The sequence below is a fragment of the Lagopus muta genome, chromosome 4, assembly GCF_023343835.1.
Source record: "Lagopus muta isolate bLagMut1 chromosome 4, bLagMut1 primary, whole genome shotgun sequence".
Taxonomy (NCBI): domain Eukaryota; kingdom Metazoa; phylum Chordata; class Aves; order Galliformes; family Phasianidae; genus Lagopus; species Lagopus muta.
In genome coordinates, this window is record NC_064436.1 from 64,012,246 (window position 1) to 64,032,733 (window position 20,488).

Here is a 20,488-nt window from a genome sequence, read left to right on the forward strand (position 1 = left end):
AAATCATTCACACAAAATCAAGGATCTGCTCATAAATGGCAAGAGGCTCTAAATACTATTCATGAACAACCTTCCTGAGGAAGGAGTCCATTGCTTCTTAAACACTACCAGTGTCTTTGCCCAACAGACATCTCAAGATGAAAATTTGGGCCAGTCTGAGCACTTCCAAAGACTGCAAGCCACACAGTTGTGTTGCTGTTAGCTGTCCAGGACAGTCAGTGCCCTTGCCTCAGGCAGAAAGTCTTTGCTCACTGACATCCATTTAGAGAGGCAATCAGAAAGGAGAAAGACGTTGGATAAGAGGTGTGGACAAGATGGTATCCAGAGGCCCCTTCCAACCTTGGCCATCCTGTGATTCTGTGAAGACCAGTTTCCTTTCTCATGTGCCTTGGCACATCATTTTGCATGTTTTCCTTGTCTCATCTTCCTTTAATAAGAACATCCATTTATTGTTGTCCTGACTCACTCCACATGCCAGACACAGAATCTTTCTGCTCAGGATTCACACAGACCAAAGTCAGCTTCGAACACAGTCTGGGAGACACATTTCAAATTTGTCTGGGTAAAAGAACCAACACTGAAAAATTCGTTGCTCTACCCAGAAGGACACCAAAACTTTCCCTATTATCTCAGGAGATCTCCCAATCCTGCAAATGTTTCACATCCTTCCAGAATAACTGCTGGATGCTGAGGTCACATATAATAAACAGATGAGTATCTTGTCCAAGATTTAAGCTTCTCTTCAGCCAGGGCAAACTTAAAGACAGCTTTTCTCTTCTTTCTGTCTCTGCAGAATATCATGCCCTATTGTTGCTGTGTTAAACCTCCAGGAGCCTAAGCTCAGTGCAGTGAGACCAGGGTGAGTGACCCAACAGAAGAAGACCCAAAAGAAAAAGAGGGTCAACAAAATGGAGAAGTGAAAAGATTAAGAAAAGAAGATTCAAACAAGGAACACTAGACAAAATTAAATTAAAATAAAATAAAATAAATCTATACAATTCACGGAGGGGGAAAAAAAAACATTAAAAACATTAAAAACATTAGAAGTCTTGGCACAAGGGCAAATGTTAAACTATCACAACCTCAAAATGGATCCAGTCACAATGCCAGATGCAACACAGGAATAGTTCAGATCGAGAAAAAAGCTTTCCAGCTTCTATCTATTTCTGGGATAATCAGTACCATGGGGGAAAGGGAAATAGAAACACTATAAAGTTTATCTAGGGGATAGAAACACACCCAATACTTGATGTGAGAAAAGAAAATGTGCTATTATCTAGCATGTGTACTGCAGGAATGGCCACAGAGCTGGGTGGGGATCAAGGCCTCTTGAGCTAAATTGCATGAGTGCACATGAAGGGGCTGAAGAGAAAATGTTCTCTCATCATCTGCTCTGACAACATCTGAACCGAATTTGCAAGGGCTGAGGGCTCTTTTTTTATTATTATTCCTGAACAACTCAGAAACAAGTGAAAAGTCTCTTATGCTCCATAAAGCAAAATTCAGCAAACATGCCTGAAACATTACTGAGTTCAGGTGAAGTCTGCCAATTCACTGCCACTGGAGAATTCATTTTCAAAACAGTTTAAAGAAGACCAGGTTGACCCTAATGTGGATATGTAGCAATTCACTGCTGGGAGGAGCAGTACAGGACGGTTAATGTAGTTGGTACCTATAAGCATCTAAGAGAATTAAAATGAATTGCATCTGCATTTCACTTCCCTGTCCAAGCTGTCTTGACCCCACATTATTACCTCAATGAAGGAGACCTTTCTTCTCATTCTGGATGGCACATCTAAATTTAGACATTAATCACACCAGCTCTCTTTGCAGCCAGTGAAGAAATAGTCTTTCCTTAGAAGATCAATTGCAGGCAACTATTTCATGATGTCCCATTTCCTATTTACTCTATTGACTGTTCTATTTCCTTAGCCTCCAGCTCACACTCTAAGTATCATCACTTGGCTAGATAAATCCCAGCCTGTATATCTATTTCAAGGAGCTCAGCTTCCAATCAACCAATCAACCATTCAACCATTACCAATCAAATTTGGTAACACAGCAATAACATAGATAATGTTAGGTAGATCTGAATACCCTAAGTCACTTCATCCACGGTCACGTATTATTTAACGACTCAGCTTCTAACCTGCAGCACAGCTAGGAAACCACTAAGAATCAGGAACCCAAATGCCTTTGTGGATCTAGATCCAAATTCCTTGCTTACGGGAAGTACAACAGCAATGAACTCTACCACTTTCCATGGGCTCCAGAGCAGTTATTGTGGTTTCAGACTCCCTCTGATATCCGCTGCTACAGATCTGCTGACCTCAGTGGTCCTGGATTGCAGTCCACATTTGGGGCAGGATGAGAATTGGTACCATGGCCTTTTCCCGCTCCCAAGTACCAGCCTATAATCAGAAACTGGCAAACCTCAGAGGGTTTGGCATGTCATCCAAAAAAATTCATATGAAAACATTAAGGAAAATAGCTGGGATCCAAATCTGCTAAGAGCAAACAGGGCTTCTTAGCAGTGCAGGGCAGAATGTGCTAGCAACAATGGGTATTTTGTGGTATTTTACTTTGAGCTCCAACCAGAGCCAAGGAGTGCACACCATCTGCAGATGAAGTTTAGAATGCAATGAACTTTTTTTTTTCCTACATACCAGAGTTTAAAAAAAACGTCTGGGAAAAGGGTTGTTACTTGTATCTATTCAAATATAGCTAGTTAGTCACTAATGACAACCTACACTGAGACACGTTCAAAACACAAATCAACCCTTTGATAAGGATTTTAGAAAGTCTGAATCGTGTGGGTTTTTTCTTTCCTCTCTAAATCCTTCCCTTTCCCTCTGTTCTTCAGGGATCCCAGATCCCTCCAGAAATAGGAGTGCCAAAATACGAAGGGGACAGTCCATCCTGCCCTCAAAGCAATGAGCACAGCTGCTCTTCTTTTCCTGCATCATGATTTTGCTGAGGTCTCTGCTCACTTGAATTCCCATTGTCTGCCCAGATGCACACATGCACCTCCCTGGTTATCAAGACACATTAATCTGCCAACATGCATTGACTGTCCCAGCCAGGGATAGGCAGACTTCTCAGAGGTAGTGGCTACTAAAGCTGGAATGAAATGTCATCTTGCTGGACTTATGGCCTCAAAGAGGGACTCATGCATTCCACAACTTGTCAGTAATGTTAGATCTAGATAAAGCAATCTAATAAAACTTCTTTGTCCTACAAAATTGTCTCTTCTTTCAACATCACGTTTCAGGCATACAGGGGTCTAGATTTTGGACTATAAAATAGGGATCTTGAAGATACAGGCAAGGGGGGCACCCAGGTGGTGCTCTCGCAGATGAACCCAGATGTCTCCCACCAAAGTCAGAGAAAGTTATAATTTTCGCCCACTATTGGTAGAGAGTAAGGATCACCTTTAAATCCTGCCCACATTTGGAAGCAAGAAGTCAGGCAGAGGGGAACGGTGGGGTGGATTTTGATGACCTGCTCAGCCAGTGAACATTTCTGGGGTGATCTTGTCAGAGTTTTGATGACTCCAACTGTTTCCTCTAATTGTGAAGGTGAATGCACAAATGTACAGCAGACACTCCTGCCAGCCTGATAAGATTAAGCAAAATTTTAAACAGCATTATTCTAATAGAGAAATCAAAACACCCAAGTTTGCCTTCTCCCCCTCGCATCTTCTCTCTGAGTGTGAGTAGTATGGGCAGAAAATAAAGCCTCAGGCATTTCTAAGTATTATTTAAACTTCTGCATGGTGGTAGCTAGGAAAGCTGTAGCTTTTTTTACAGCTGTAGCTGTAGCTAGGCTAGCTGCAAAGCTGTGCTAAATACTCAAAATCACTGAGTGCAGAATGGTTCATTGAACTGCGCCGAGCCAAGCAACAAATTATAGCCTGCATAGCTGCTGAAGAGTCATTGCATCTTTATCATTTTAAGTCAATTCTTCCTTTAATTAAACAGTTTATTTTGTAGGATAAAGAAGGGATTACAAATGTCATTACTTGGGAATTTTCAAAGAATTGTTGCCTTGCAAAATCTCCCTCTGGATATCCGGTGATTCTTATATGATGGGGTACTGACAAATGAGCATTTGTAGATACAGAAAGGTCCTCTGAGCCTGAAGGAAGGCCTGTGTGAACACCAAATCATTTGAAGTAAGTAACAAGAGGACTTCAGAAGGACACGGATTAATCCCACTGTCTTCTCCCAATATCTGGAATCTTTTCCATCTTCCCATAGCTGTCATGATCTCATATGACAGGACAAGGGGAAATGGCTGGAAACTGCAGCATAGGAAGTTCCGCACAAACATGTGCAAGAACTTCTTTACAGTGAGGGTGACGGAGCACTGGAACAGGCTGCCCAGGGAGGTGGTGGAGTCTCCTTCTCTGGAGATGTTCAAGACCTGCCTGGATGCCGACCTGCTGTAGGGAACCTGCTTTGGCAGGGGGGTTGGACTCGATGATCTCTGGAGGTCCCTTCCAACCCCTACAATTCTGTGATTCTGTAATTCTGTGATATCACAAAGATATTGCTGCATCCCAGCAGACAGTTAAAAATGAGTACCTACAGTTAATATCAGTAATACAAATAATTCTGATAGACATAGACATCACATTACTCAGAGACAAAAACACCACACAAGCTGGAAAACAACTTTGCACCAATCAGGTTAAATGATTGCCACACTACTCTCTATCCATTGAAAGGTTGTGGAGAATGGGAGAGGTGCTGGAGGAAAGCCAGTGTCAATCCAATCTTCAAAAAGGGCAAGAAGGTGGAGCTGGAAAACTACAGGCCAAGCAAGTAGAAGAAAAGAAGATTATGGAGTCTCTTTCTTTGGAGATTCAAGACCCATCTGGATGCTTTCCTGTGTAATCTAGTGAACCTGCTTTAGCAATGGAGTTGGACTCAATCTCCAGAGGCCCCTTCCAACTCCTACAATTCTGTGATTCTGCAATTCTGTTAAGACTAAGAAATAGAGTCCTTCTTCATGGCAGCTGATCCTTAATTCTGATGCACATAGAATATATGCTTCTGTCATGAGCAGGTTAATAGACATGAGTTTAGATAAGCGGAACTTAGGTATGAAAGCACACAGGACTCCCAGCAATTCAGCAAGAGGTTTTTCCTTGCATTCTCTCTGCTTCTAGGCCTGTTCACTTTTCTCTCCACTTATATTTAGCTCACTTAAAAGAACTCCAGAATGAGCTTAATTCATAACCAGAAAATAAATTCAGAGGCTGTCAAAGGGCTGCTGACAAAAAATGCTGCAAGACCTCTTGAACATTGTGAATTCAAATCCAGAGTCAACAAGTTGAGTGATGCATGGGCATGGCTTGAATGAACAAAGCATACTGTGGGACATTTATGTGTTAGGCACAGAGGATAATAAATCATTGCTGTTTTTATATAATTATGGTTATCTCAAAGGAATTTAGTAGTACAGATTAACATATGGAGATATTTTCATCTTCCTCAGAAAAGAAACTGCCTCATCCTACACTATATCAAGAGAGAATAAAAGAATCAGCTGAAATTTAGGGAAAACTTGGCACAAAGTGATAGAAAATGGCTGAAAACAATCCCAGGACAACTGTAGCACCTCCTGCCACCCCAAGATGAAATTTAAAGTCCTTCTCAGAGATCCCCACAGTAGATCCCACAGCAAATATTACCAACGCTTTCTTATCTTTTTGCTCCTCCTAATGTTCAAATTGATTTTCTCCTGTCATTTATGTTCACTGCTTCCTGTCTCAGCTTCATACACAGGCAACATGTAATTAAGAAACATTTAGGTTTTCATAGTCCTGAATCGTGGACTATCAACCAGACTAGATGTGAATTATTATTCTGTTGTAATCAGAAAAGTAAGCATGAAACACCTCCACTTGACCTGAAGGAAATGCATATCTGGGGTCTCAGGCCTATAACAAGCAGCCAAGTAACTTGACAGCTCTTACATCTCTTTGTTCTCGCAGTAGCCAATGCAGAAACTTGAATAAATTGCACTCCTGAGTTTATCTCATGTAAAAGAAGAAATAAGGATTGACTGATTAGTCAAAGAGTTCAGAGGAATATTTCTGGTCTAGGGGGAAAGACCCTGAGCATATATATGTATATATCCTTTCCTTTTTCCTCTCCTCTCCTCTCCTCTCCTCTCCTCTCCTCTCCTCTCCTCTCCTCTCCTCTCCTCTCCCTCTTCCTTTTTTTCTCCTAGAGTCTGCTAAAGGAACCCACCATTTTGATTTTGCACTGACTTAACTCTCCCATGAACTCTGAGGTCCTCGCTTATGAAATTGTAGACAACACAAAACAAGGTCCATGAACTAATACATTTTTTCTTCCTGAATCTAGCAGTATTTTGGCTGCTCTAGCAGACATACATTTGGACCAGCAGCTAATCCTCTTAATAATTTCTCATTGCTTTATCTACTGACTCAAAAAATGTGTCTGTCTGATCCTCATGGTAGAATCTCTTGGGCTGTGCATGTCAGATAGCTTGTGAAAACAGCAGTTCAACATGCTTAATTTCCCCACAACTGAAAAAAAGAGCTGGAGAGATATCCTGTGCCACCATGAGATCCCACTCTTGAAGCAAGGATAGGACTATGGGCAAGTCTTGAGTTTGATTCCAACCAGCTGAAAGCTCCTGGTCTGGGGCTGCTGGGCCCAGCTGCAAGTCACTCCAAAAACATTCACCAGCCAGCGGGAAACAACTTGTTTCTTCAAGGTCTTGCTGTGTTTATAACTCAGTCAAAAACATTATTCATCCCTTTTGGCAGTAGATGCTGAGCACGAAAGTCAAAGCAAAGGCTCACTGCACTCATACAATCCAAACTTCCCACCCACCCTTGTATTTTGGCCAGTGCCTCAACCCCCGAGCTGAAAATGCTGCTTCAGGGATGTGACAAGACTTGAAACAAGGACAGATGGTAGGGATTCCTTAGCTCCTGGTTTGAAGTCTGCTGTGCCGAGAAGCAGCTGCTGAGCACACGTAGAGCACAAGTCCCAACGTGATCTCAGTGCATGGCCAAGCTGAGAGAAGGGAACCAGGAGGAAGGTTTGGAAAGGAGTAAGGGAAAGCTGGAACCTTGTGCCCCACCACCTCTTTACCTCTAATTACCAATGTTGGTGCTTCAGTCAGTTCACCACATACCAGAGTTCTTCTCCACAGTCTGCTGCACCCATGGTCTTAGATGCCTTCTCTTGAAGTGGGGATAGGATTATAGTATGCCTCACTCTCAAGTTTGATTCTTTCTGTTTCACTCTTCTTTTGATGACTCTGTATATGAAAACAGTAAGAACAGACCAAGTTTTAGGTCACAGTGCCTCAGCAGGTGCTTACCCCTTATGGTGGATGAAGTTAAGAGTGTGATGAACAATTCAGGACATTTATTAATCTGCTTTCTTGCCATAGCTCCCTATAAAGGAAAGCTGATATGATACTAAGGTTGCATCCTGCAGCTAGAAGGCTTGAATATGGCTTTCAATCAACATTGTCTGGAAACACCATCCTTTTATTCTCTGAAATCAGAAAAAAATTTCTGAGCTTCTCTACAGTGTCATTTTCTTCTTGATTTAGTCCCTTCCTTCCAACAAACAGACTAAAAAGCTCCTCCCGCCCATATTAGACATGTTGGGGTTTGGAGATGTAGCTTCCTCAACACCAAATGACACTCTCCTCCCCTAATTCCTTCCCTACAGGTTTCTTGCCCTTGTGCTGCTTTTAGCTACCTCTTGAAGATGGCTTAAATAAATCAGAGAATCATTTGAGTTAGAAGGGACCTTTAAGGGCCTTCTAGTCCAAACCCTATGCAGTGAACAGGAACACCTACAGCTCCATCAGGTGCTCCGAGCCCCATACAGCCTGACCTTGACTGTATGCAGGGACAGGTCTACCACATCTCTGGGCAGCCACTGCCAGTGCCTCACCAATTTCCTTCTTGCTGAGATGTCCCAGGCCCTGCAAAATGTTTCTTGTAGGGCAACCAGCGCTGAATATTTGCAAACATCCACTGAAGATAGAATGTACTGTCTGTACAACTGCTTTAATGTTTTCTGAATTTCAGCTGATAGAAACCTGAGTTTGAGGGCAGTTCTGAAGTGAAGTCACAGGCTCTTCACCTAACTTGGTTGCACTGGGTATACATTTCAGGCACTGCCCTTGCACAGCAGTGCAGTCCAACATACCAACCCTTTTCATAACCCAGGCAGTAAAAAGGAGCAGTCTGTACCTTTCACCTCGGCCGTCTGCTTTTCATTTTCTCCTTTAATCACAAGCAGATTTTGGCTATCAAGTGTGAAAGTTTAGCAGACCAAAAGTCCCCTGCAGAGGAGGAGATCTAAACTCAATTCACAATTCATTTTGTGCCTGCTGATATATCTGATCTCTGTTTTGAAAAAGAGGATTTGCTGAATGCTTTGCCCCCATAGAGAAGGGAAGTTTTACAATCACAGGAAGGTAGTGAAGCAAATATCAGCAACACTGTAGACAGCCTCAGGAACAAAAGCCCCTTCTCTCTGATAAAAATAAATACAAGAAAAATGTGAGTGGTTGCTGATTCACTCAGCACTAGCTGACCTCTTCTGGTTTTCCCGTGTTCTGCATTTGTACAGTGCCTTGCACCATGTAAAAATAACGACTTTTCTCTGGTTTCCATGAGATGCCAATGGCATAAATCCCATCTGTAGAAGAAGCTGAGGAAGAAGCAGAGATGTAGGCTGACTCCACAGGGCAGGTGTGCTCTAGGTGGAGATTCACATGGAGATTTGTCATGGTGAAAACTGGGAATTCAGGAAGTGTTTCCAGCTGGAGGTATTCAGTTATTGCCAATTTGGTCTTCCAAGAGGCAACTGAAGGCTTTCCAATGCCAAATCTAATCCTGGGAGAGCTGTGCCACCCTGCAGAAATGGCTGTCCAGGTGGGATGGTCTCTCCTGGAACTGTTTCATTCTGTCACACTGGAGTGGTGAAACATGTACATGGTAGGGTAAGTCTCTGATGAATTATATACCTGAGCCCAGAAGGGAAACAAATGGAGCAGGGAGCAAATTTCTTAGTGTCCAAGGAGAGAATGATATATGCTTTAAGACTTTTGTTTGTTTGTTTTTTAGCCTCCTGTTGTCCCCCCCCCCCCTCCTCCCCCCTCCCCCCTTGCCTCTCCCTCCCCCCTCCCCCCGAAAAAAGTTTTTTGTACTGTTTGCTTTCTCCATTCTTTCTTATTTCAATCAGTTTATATAGCCTGAACACTGTTGTGCCGGGCATGTCTGTACACAGCAGAGGAAAACACACTTCCAGGGTAATTCCAAGCATCTGATCATGACACTCTAGCATGCACACACAGCTGTGAGTGGGATGAGCAGAAAGGCAATCAATGATTTCCAGAGCAGAACCCCAATCTGCCCATGGCTGATTGCACAAGCAGTGGGGACTTCACCGTCAGCTTTTCAGCCATGTGCTCCCCTTGGGAAAATCCTGCAAACAGTCATATATGCTGTTGCTTGTTTTCTCCCACCTTGCCTGGCAGCTTCCCACACATTCACCTCTTGAAGCGTGCTCCCAAAGCTTTATTTGCCATATCTGTCCATACCTGTCCATATCTGTCATATCTGTCATATCTGTTCCCCACTCTAGCCTCTGAATTTACTGTTGAGATTTTCATGCTCAGCATACCAATATCTCACAACTTCCATCCAACTTAAAAGCCACCTCTCAGTTCCTCACACCCATGCATCACGTATCCTGTTCTAATGCTTAAATAATTTTTTCTTTTTTTGGTCTGGCAAGTGCACTGAAACCTGATTTATAGCAGTCTCAAGAAATTAAGGAAAACAAACTTTTACAAGAGTATATCTATGTGATTTCTTTTAATTTAATAATCTGCTCTGCTAGATTTCCAATTTCTGAACATCTACATAGCATTGACATTATCAGTATTAGCATGATCTCTCCAGAATTCAGCCAAGATGTGAAGGGACTAGAAAACAAGAGTTATGAGGAATGACTGAAGGCAGTGGACTTGTTTAGTTTGGAAGAGTCTGAAGGGAGGCCATGTTGCTCTCTACAACTACCTGGAAGGAGGTTGTGGAGAGGTAGGTGTTGGTCTCTTCTAAGGTTTCAAGTGATAGGACTCAAGGAAATAGCCTCAAGCTGCACCAGGGGAAGCTTAGGTATAGATACTAGGGGAAATTTATTCTCTGAAAGGGGATTGGGCATTGGAATGAGCCACTCAAGGAGGTGGTGGAGACCCCAAGCCCTGGAGGCATTTAAGAGACATGTGGACGTGGCACTAAAGAACATAAATTAGTGATGGGACTCAGTACGTCAGGCTGATGGTTGACTTGGTAATCTTGAAGTTCTTTTCCAACTTTTTCCAGATTCTGTGATTCTGGTTGTATGATAAGATTAGGATTTTACTGTGTTAGACATTGCTTTTGCACAAAAGAGCAATTAGATCTTGGACAGTGAATGAAGAAACATGAGAAAAACCAAAATGACTTGGCTTGGATTTGGCTCAGCCACTTCTGCTGATTGGACCACAGCAACAATGAATTTAGATGTGTGAGAAAGTGCTATCAGGGGATACATGTTTGCTTGGGAGCACACACTTACTGTATTTGCCCTCCTGGTCTTATCACACCTGAGCTGGGGCTGAAATCTCCTCATGCATGGGGATTTTAGAGAAGTTTAATTATTTTGTGGAAAACAAGTAACTGAGAAATACAGTATTTTTGTCCCCTTGCATTGACAGAGCATTGCTGCTATGGGCTAGTAGTACGTGTTGTAAAATTAATTTCCCACATTCCATTTTAATGGGTATCAAGGGCAAAAAAGTATCCAGCATCTTGGTAAGTGTGCACCTCAAGCTATTTTGCAATGCAGTGGCAATAATCCTGAATAATTGAGTATTTCTTGCTGCCTGACGTTCCCAATAGCTGACTTGTCCAGGGAAGCAAATGGCTCAAAACAGACATATAACTCATCACTGATGTAGACAGGAAGGATTATTGTAGGAAGCTGAAGTGGCAATAGGTAGGAGGGCATTTATATGGAATTTGCTGTTTTGGTTAATGAATGTGCTGATGCACTGTATCAGTTGCTGCCAAAGTTTGACTGCAGACATCACCATGAGCCATCCACACCACTGCCAGCAGAGGCTCTGGCTTGCAGCAAACATTGCACCTGCAAGAAAGACTCCTGGCTTGCCTCTGTGGCTCAGACACATCACTTTTCCAGCTGTTGTCCTAAATAACTTATGTTTGCAATGGCCAGTTTGACAACAGTGATGGCCACCTGAGGAGCAGCAGTCCCATATCAGTCTGCTAAGAAGGGCTAAAAAGCAGCTGTGCCTTCTGGAGTCACCTCAATTCAGTTAGAGGGCTGTACCAAAACCACTTGCTCAAATTACCACAGTATTGGCCCACTAATCCCAAATACAATACACAGGATTCAAAGTCACTTGGGGACATCATTTCTCTGGACCCGTGCTGGTGTGGGGCCATGGCCCCACTGAAAGTGTAAAGAGTCTTAAGTTCATCCCCCGCTGTGTCTCCCCATGCTCACCACACTATAAATATTGTGTTTATACCCTACAGCTATTTTGAACATAGGGTTTCGTTCTTACATGTAATATTTTCCTTTCCAAGGACAAACATAATAAACAGGTTCCTAGTGTGCTGGAGTTACTAGGGAATAGTCTCTGTTCAAGATAACAGTCTGCTTGTGTTGAGTGCTGACCATCTGAATTGCTCTGGCTGGGAAAAACTCATTGATGCTGACAAGAGTGGTAAAAACAGAGAACGTGTGCAGCAGCAATCTGCCCTGACTGCACAGACTCCCCAGATTTACCCACTTCAGAGGCCAAACGCAAGCTTTGAACACAGCAAAGGTCCAGAAGTCTGAGTCTCCAAGTGATGGAGATGTGGTGCTGGAAACCATTTCAATAAAAAAATAATCCACAGATCAAAGCAAATTATCTGCATGGAAAAAGACTGGCCAGGGACAGTTGGGTTCCAGCACTACCAGTTATGACACAGCCAACACTGTGGCCCTTTGTATACTGTGCTGTTTGCTGTGTTGAGTGAAGGAGGTAATAATCTAGTGTGTGCTAGAGATATTAAGTGCCTTTGGCCCTGGAACATGTCCAGAAAGCTCTGAGGGGTCTGGAGCACAAGTCTTATGGGTAGTGGCTGAGGGAATTGGGATTGTTCAGTCTGGAGAAAAGGAGGCTCAGGGGAGACCTTATTGCTCACCCGCCTGCCTGGAAGGAGGTTGTGACGAAATGGGGGTCAGTGTCTTTTCCCAGGTAACAGCAATAGGGCTAGAGGGAATGGCCTTAAGTTGCACCAGGGAAGGGGTCAGGTTGGTTATTAGGAGAAATTTCTTCTCAGAACGAGTCCTAATGCACTGGAAGAAGCTGCTGAGGGAGTTAACATCGCTGGAGGTGTTTAAGAGAAGAGACAATATGGCACTGAGGGATGTGGTTTAGTGGGCAATATTGGTGATACGTGGACAGTTAGACTAAGCGATCTTAGAGGTCTTTTCCAAAGTTAATGATTCTATGGTTCTATGAAAAGGTAAATTTGGAGAGAAAAAGTAATAGTTGTGAAAACTGAAACAGAGGAAAAAATAAAATTCAGACCTCATACTAGGAATCTGAGTTTGCAGATGGACTAAGTCTTCCAAAAATGCCAGTTGCCAGTAAATCTTCAGCCCAGCATTAAACTCTTGCCAAACAAGGTAGCAATAAACTCACCAGCCATGGTCACTTACGTAGAGATGACAGGAAGAGAAGAAAGAGACCTGCAGAGGAATGCTAGCGCTGTGAGCACCTTGCTGGCTAAAGGAAACCTTCCTTCAAACCTAATTGAAATGTGAATTCTGCCACTGTGCAAAACTTGAAATCTGAATTCTTCCTGACGTTCCACTCTGCTATTAAAAATAAACCAAAAAGGCTTCCAACAAAGCAGAACATTTTATATATGCCAGGAGGAAAATGAATAAAAAATACATATCTTTGTTTCTTCCTGACAGTATCCCATTGATGCAGAGCAGTGGGCAAACCAGAGCAACAATCAGTGCTCTGCAGAGAGGTGCCCATAAGCGAGCAAGGAGAAGGGTTCATTCCCACCCTTAGACTACCCTGGAAACCTGGATTTCCATGTACATCTCCCTCCCCACCATGGAGACATCTCAAGGCCTATTTGCGTGCAATGGCTCTTGAAGGGAGTAAACACTTCAAACTGACCCTGACACTGTGGAAAAATCAGGAAACTTTAATTAAGGGAGTAAAAACAAAAAAATCACCCACAAGGCATTTTTGTATTTACTTTCACTAAGTGCAAAAACGAACTTCATAGAATTTCATCCCACAGGAATTTCCAATATTTCAGTATTTGTTTCCGTTATGACCTGGGACAAAATGTTGAAATATCAAAGCACTTTTCACAGAATGAAGTGTTCTGGGAAGGAATATTTTATTCGTCACTTTGACGTATTTCAGACTTCAAATTGCACCTGGCTGAGCTGCTGAGAGCTCTCCATGCGTGTACCCAAAGGTCCCAGCTTCTGTTATAGGTTAACTTCAGCATATCTGAGACTTCCCATCCAACAATACATCACCAGATGTCACAGAGAAACACAGAAATACAAAAAGGCAATAGTTCATTATGGGATACATAATCCATCTAAGGACTTGGGTTTATAAGAAAATGAGCCACCATCTCCATCCTGTGAGCGCTGGGCACACATAAATGCTGGGCATTGCTGACTCAAAATATTTCATTTTGTTATTGTTGTATTTAATTTTTATCATGAAACATAAGCAATTCTCAGCCAGCTGTAATAGACCCTTGGTTTGTCAGCGCTCCAGAAACATCCCTACCTCAACTTGCATAGCAGAACTGCAACTTGATGACACAGATGGTTCGGATAAGGGGGCTACGATGGCCAATGCAGGGAATATCTCTCCACACCGACATGCAGACATAGGTCTGTATCCACACTGGGGACTCAATCAGTCCATCTTTTCCCTCCATTACCATCTTCATGAGACAAAGCTTCTAGGCAGTCCTGCCTCACAGGGCTTACTAGAGATCTGGATGAGAGAGGAGAAAAAAAGTAAGTTGGACAACATGGAACAACTCACCCTTTCAGAAAGTGGGGGAAAAATCTCAACACAGCGGCGTAACAGAAAATCCAAGAGGTACAGAGGCCATTGTGATTTTTTTTTTTTTTTTTTTCAGTCTCAGTCATAGAATCATAGAATTGTTTGAGTTGGAAGGGACCTGTAAAGGCCATCTAATCCAACTCCCCTTCAATGAATGGAGAGGACACCTACAGCTCCACCAGGTGCTGAGAGCCTCATCCAACCTGGTCTTGAGTGTCTCCAGGGGTCCACCACCTCTCTGAGCAATCCATTCCAGTGCCTCACCACCCTTTTTGTAAAAAAATTAAAAAATAAAAATATTTTCCTTATATCCAATCTAAATAACTCCTCCTTTTTGATTTAAAACCATTTCCCCCTGTCATATCAAATCAGTGTTGGATTTCACTCCACCTGGCAGGAAAGGATGACAGAACTGAGTGTGCATCTTAATTTTTCAAACACATCTGGTCTAAGAACTGCCATTATACATTTTCTTTGTCTGATACTTCCTCACATATTGTTTAGTGCACTCTATCCACTGCCTTTCTGGGAATTCAGGTGACCTGTGGGTTGTTGCAGGAATTTCCCAGCCAAGCTTCATTCTTCCAGACATTTTTAGTATCAAGAAAAATAAGCCCCACTTCACACATATGCATACTTTTTACCTTTCAAACCTCAATGTCTCCTGAAGCAAGCATGGATCAGGAGCTGGCCAGGACCACACACAGCTCTTCTAATATCCCAGCTTGATGAACAAGAGGAGTATGGAGGAGACAACTAGCACGTTGTGCAGAAGGGAAGGAGATGAAATTCAGCCATCAATAGGAAAGGACCATGAATCCATTGCTCAGAGTAAAAGCAAAACAAAACAAAAAATGCACACACACAAAAAAACATGGAAAAGAGTGGAGCTTTTGGCAGAGGAAGGAGAGAAGCCCATGGTCTGCATCCTAGAGCCATGTACAAGGTTTTCCTGCAGGAATGGGCAGAGCATGGAGGCTGACATGTCGTTGCTTCCTCTAAGGCCTTACTATAGGTAGAAGTCATGCAGGCAGCCAGAGGCACCCTACAAAGGTGGTCTTCTGACTTCTAGCTCAGCCCCAAGCGTAATCCAACCCTTTTGCAGAGCTTCTGAGGCTGGGAGCGTGGCTAGAAATTGTTGCTTTCCTATGGGTTTCCTGGCAGGTCAAGAAATCCCAATCTAATGAGGTAGGATCACAGCCTCTCATTTGCCATGAACTTAATTTCTGGAGTAACAGAAGGTTTCATTTCCACTGTAACTAACGTGTCAACATGTCACAGGCTGAAAAGATGCGTCTTGCTGATGGCTAGAAATGATACATTGGGCAGAATTCTTCCTAAAGGCAATTGTTTTGTTCCAAAGACAGGCCTTCACCCTGCAAAAGGTGCGGCCTGCAAATACAGCTTCTTCCTGCAGTCCACAGCCCTCCATGCATCTCTTGCAGGCACTTTCCATGTATTAACAAGTATTGCTCTTCCCAGTATTTCCAGCATGTAGGAAGATTGATACACATTCTCCATGGTTACAAATACGCTATTATATTGTGGTCTTAATAAACAAAAATAATTTGTTAAGTTTTTCCATGAAGACATGACACATTCTGTGGTCAAATCAGAAGCTTTTACCTAGGGAAGGGTCTGGGAAATGCATCTGCTGCAGCAAATCTCAGCTGATAGCAACTGGGAGAGAGTCTCTCTCTCTTGTAATGGTATGCTGATTCAAACCAGATTAGACTTCCTTGAATACCATGGTAGCAGGCTCAGATTGTTACAAGAACCAGAACTATTTGTAACAGCAGACTCTCCTTACTGGACCTAAACTCTATAAATGCTGCAAGCTGGCCAAAAAGCACCTGATCTGCTGACAGGGTGGGTTCAGTGGGTCCCACTGTTATGAGATCTGCCCATTCAGATGTCCTATCCTACGTCAGGCCAGGACTTCCTCTCTTTTTCATTGCCATAGTGCCAAGAACTCTCAGTCCTCTGCTCTGCAAAAGACTGATGCACGTGCCTCTCTTTCCAGCCAAGTATCAAGGAAATGATTATTTCTCTGCCTTACAGTAACCTTTGAATTATGTGCAACTTATCTAACTTGGGACAAATCCTATCATTTTGCATCACTGCCCAGTACGAGCTGATGGAGCCACCCAATGTCAGGAGTTATTTGCTGACATTGGAGCAATAGAACCAAGCACTGCCTTCTCCTGCATGAGCACAGATATATGTTTGTGGCACTGGGTTCTTTGCTTTTGGCTCCAAAAAAATCTTCCATTTCATGAAGACAACAGAAAGTTAAAAGATGCTTCTCAAATGTATGTCATTCCTCAAGACTATGGGAATCGTGATTTACAGATGCATCATCCCCTCACAAACTCCAAGAAGAAATACCAAACACACTTATTTCTGCTGCTGGCCTCTCTACCAATGATGCTCAGTGTCTTCTTTGTGCTTCCATGCTTAAGCCATGTTTCCCTGGAGTTTACATTAGGTAAAAATACTTTCTCATATTCATTTTTGCAATTCATTTTTGCTGTTTTTCAGACGTGCTATCTCTATAACCATAGGGAGCACTGGCCTGAAACAAGGTTTTAAGAGGCAGCACTGGGAAGCAAAGCCATGAAAGCTGAAGGAGGAAGGGGAACCCTGTGTGAAATACTGCCCTGAGTTGCACATGCACAAACATTTAGAACTGCACCAGTACCTCAGAGCAATCATTTCCACAGGTCAGTGGCAGAATTTACAAAAAAAAAAAAAAAAAAAAAAAAAGCTATGCTTTCCACCTATTTGTCACATCTAAGCTCAGCTACATTGGAGATGGCCATGGTATTACAGTCCAATAGAAGCTCTTCTGACAATTCAACAGCAGAGCCCATTGGCTCAAATTGCTTTTTATCTGTCATATCTTTCTACATCATCTGCAGAGCTGAGACTGTGTACCAAGACAGCATCAAGCTGTGGATGGGTTCACTCTTGATGTCACTTCAAAAACTAAAATAAAAAAATAAATTCTCAGTACAGGCACAGAAGCACCAGAACTAATTTTCCGGCAGATGCAAGAGACCATCAGCTAATGTAGGAAATTAAATGTTTAAAGAAATTATGGAAGGAAAATATAAACTCTTGAATGAGGGCCAAGAAACACAAATACCATCATTTATCAAAGAAAAAAAAAAACACCAAAAAAAAAAAAACCTCCAAAATGAGCCTGAAACTGTGTGGGGACGACTGAATGAAAGGCTATATTCAGGCAGCAGCCCTGTTTAGCTTACTTCTTGGACCTTTTCCCTTTATTGATGCTTTTGGGAGGCCCTCATTCCAAAACCTCTAATGCCGTCGTGTTCTAGGATGAGTTACTAAAAGCAACCGTTCTTCTGCATATGAAAACATTCCATTATTTGCATGTTCAGTGTCTTTAATACCGCTTTTGTTCCTATGTTTTAGGGGCTGAGGCAGATGAGGGATGTTGAATTTCAGCAGTATTCTGATATAAACTTCCTCCAACAGAGGGAAGACAAAGAAGAAATAGTCTTTGCAAGCAAATGGAGTCAAGGAGTGCAGATTTTCTTGAATTACTTGAAGGGACTGATGAAGGTGTTTATTCAAGACTTTTGGTCTGCTGCCAGCCTTTAAATAAGGATGCAGCTCTGAAGGTTCAGCATTACCTAGCATTCCTCATGCCATGTGACAAAAAATGTCCAATCCAAACCATCCCGAACTGTTATTATAGTGGCATAAATATTGGATCCATGCACAGGAGAAATGAGGGGCTCCAAGAGCTGCTCCACAATAATCTCTACTCAGAAAGGAAGAGGGTGGGCAGCACGAAGGCATTTAGGGTCAGAAAACCTGTTGGCACATCACAGCAGCCTAGTCCAAAACTTTGAGCAGTCATCTTGGATCTTTCTTGGGTTAAGAGGTTACAGGAAAGCTGGAGGCCCCTGGCCAACTACAAGCATTACCATAACTAGGAAACACTTAAAATAATTGATCTGTGAAATCTGTCTAATTGATCTGTGAAACTCACTGATGCCTTGTAACTGATGGTTGGATATTAGGAAAAATTTATTCTCTGGAAGAGTAGTCAGGCACTGGAACAGGGTGCCTGGGGAGGTGGTGGAGTCACCATCCCTGGAGGTGTTCAAGGAACATGGAAATGTGGTACTTAGGGACGTGGTTAGCGGGCAGTATTTGTGATAGGTGGATGGTTAAAGTGATGATCTCAGAGGTCTTTTGGAACCTTAATAATTCTATGATTCTGTGATTCTAACTCTGGTTATGAGCAGCTCATGGCTCATTCTCTGGCAGGTTGGGTGATGCTGAAACAGTTTGGCACTGGGAAAGGTGCTACCTTTCTGTAAATGCAGATTAAATCTCAATAAATTTTGCTGCTGAGCTCTGCTGGACAACTGAAGGTCTAAGGGTTCCTGAAGGGCCAGTGGTTATGGCTTATTAGGGAAGTGGTAATTCATTAAGCCATGACAATTCAATTGCCAGTGATTTTCTTCTCATAGCCAACAAATCTCGCAGGAATCCACAAGAAAATTGCTTGTATTTGTGGATAACAATATTAGGTGGTCATAATAGCCAGTATTAAACAAGAACCAAAAGGTTTGGAAGCAATCAAAGTCCTCGGGACTTAAACCAGTGATTGTGGATTTGGAAGAAATGTCTTTGATGTTCAGCTATTCCTTATCTCTGGCACTTTATGTCTCCTGCCAGAGCATCTTCTCTTTGCCCAAGAAGGACTTGCCTGAGTGCAGTCCAATCTTGTTTCACCACAGGCAGGCATGGGTCTGCAGACTGAAAACGTCTCAATGTTCTCAATGTCCCGAACATCCTGGTGCTCGTCCATCACTCCGCACGGCCTCTCTCCACCTCATTTTCAACACACCACTTTTTTGTACCGAGGCTCAGGTTCTACCCATCAAGGTGCTCAGAGATCTTTGAGCTGCCCTGGTTTTCTCAGTCTCCGACTTCCTCGATTAAAAGCTGCTTTTATTGCAGCTTTTATGACCAGCAAGTAGAGCCCAGATTTGGTTTCGTGGGCCAGCAGCACCACCTACAGCCAGCTCCCACACTGCAGCCTGCAGAACTGCACCCCCTCTTTTCCATCAGTAGCTGAGAAATAAAACAGTGGCACAAATAATTTACACATGTTAGGGTGAAAGAGAGAAGGCGGAAAACTGAACAACATCCCTGGGGCTGGAAAAGGTAATATGCAGCCATATAAACAGTTGGTGTATTGTAATAAAAACAGGGAGCCTTTATTACAAAGTTTTGTACCCTTAGAGGCAAAAGGATGTGATTTTCTGGCTAAACATGTTATCTGCTGATAACATGATTCCCAAGTAGCACTGTGTGTATTTGGAGCAGAAATCTCATCAGGTAGTAGGGCTACCAGGCCTATAGAGTGCTTCCATCATGCACAAGCTGGGAAGCAGATTGGGCAGAGGTACAAAAACAGCTGGCAACAGGGCCAGGAGCAATACAGCCAGTGCTTCTGATTGCCCAGCCAACAGAAGGGTCATTGCTACTTCCTCAGGGGCAAACAAAGAGGGTCACTGAGTTCAGTGTCCAATAAACATCCATCCAGTGCAGAACAAGGCTCCATGACGTGTTGGTGCTGCACACTGCTTCCAAAAGCCACTAACTGATCAAACTTTTAACCTACAGCAGAAAACCGTACAAAATCACTAACATGTTGCTGGAAGAAACATGAGCCGACAGTGTGCCCAGGTGGCCAAGAAGGCCAATGGCATCCTGGCTTGCATCAGAAACAGTGTTGCAAGCAGGAGCAGAGAGGTGATTGTTCCCTATATTCAGCACTAGTGAGGCCGCACCTCGACTACTGTGTCCAGTTTTGGGCCCCCCACTGCAAGAAAGATATTGAGGCCCTGGAATGTGTTCAAAGGAGGGCAACAAAGCTGGTGAGGGGTCTGGAACACAGGCCATATGAGGAGAGGCTGAAGGAGCTGGGAATGTTCAGCCTGGAGAAGAGGAGGCTCAGGGGAGACCTCATTGCTCTCTATAACTTCCTGAAGGGAGGTTGTAGTGAGCTGGGGGTCGGCCTCTTCTCTCGTGTCATTAGTGATAGGACCAGGGGGAATGGTTTCAAGCTACGGCAGGGGAGATTCAGGCTGGACATTAGGAAGTATTACTTTTCAGAAAGGGTGGTCAGGCACTGGAATGGACTGCCAAGGGAGGTGGTGGAATCACCGACCCTGGGGGTGTTCAAGGAAAGACTGGATGTTGTGTTGAGGGACATGGTTTAGTAGGAGCTATTGGGAATAGGTGAACG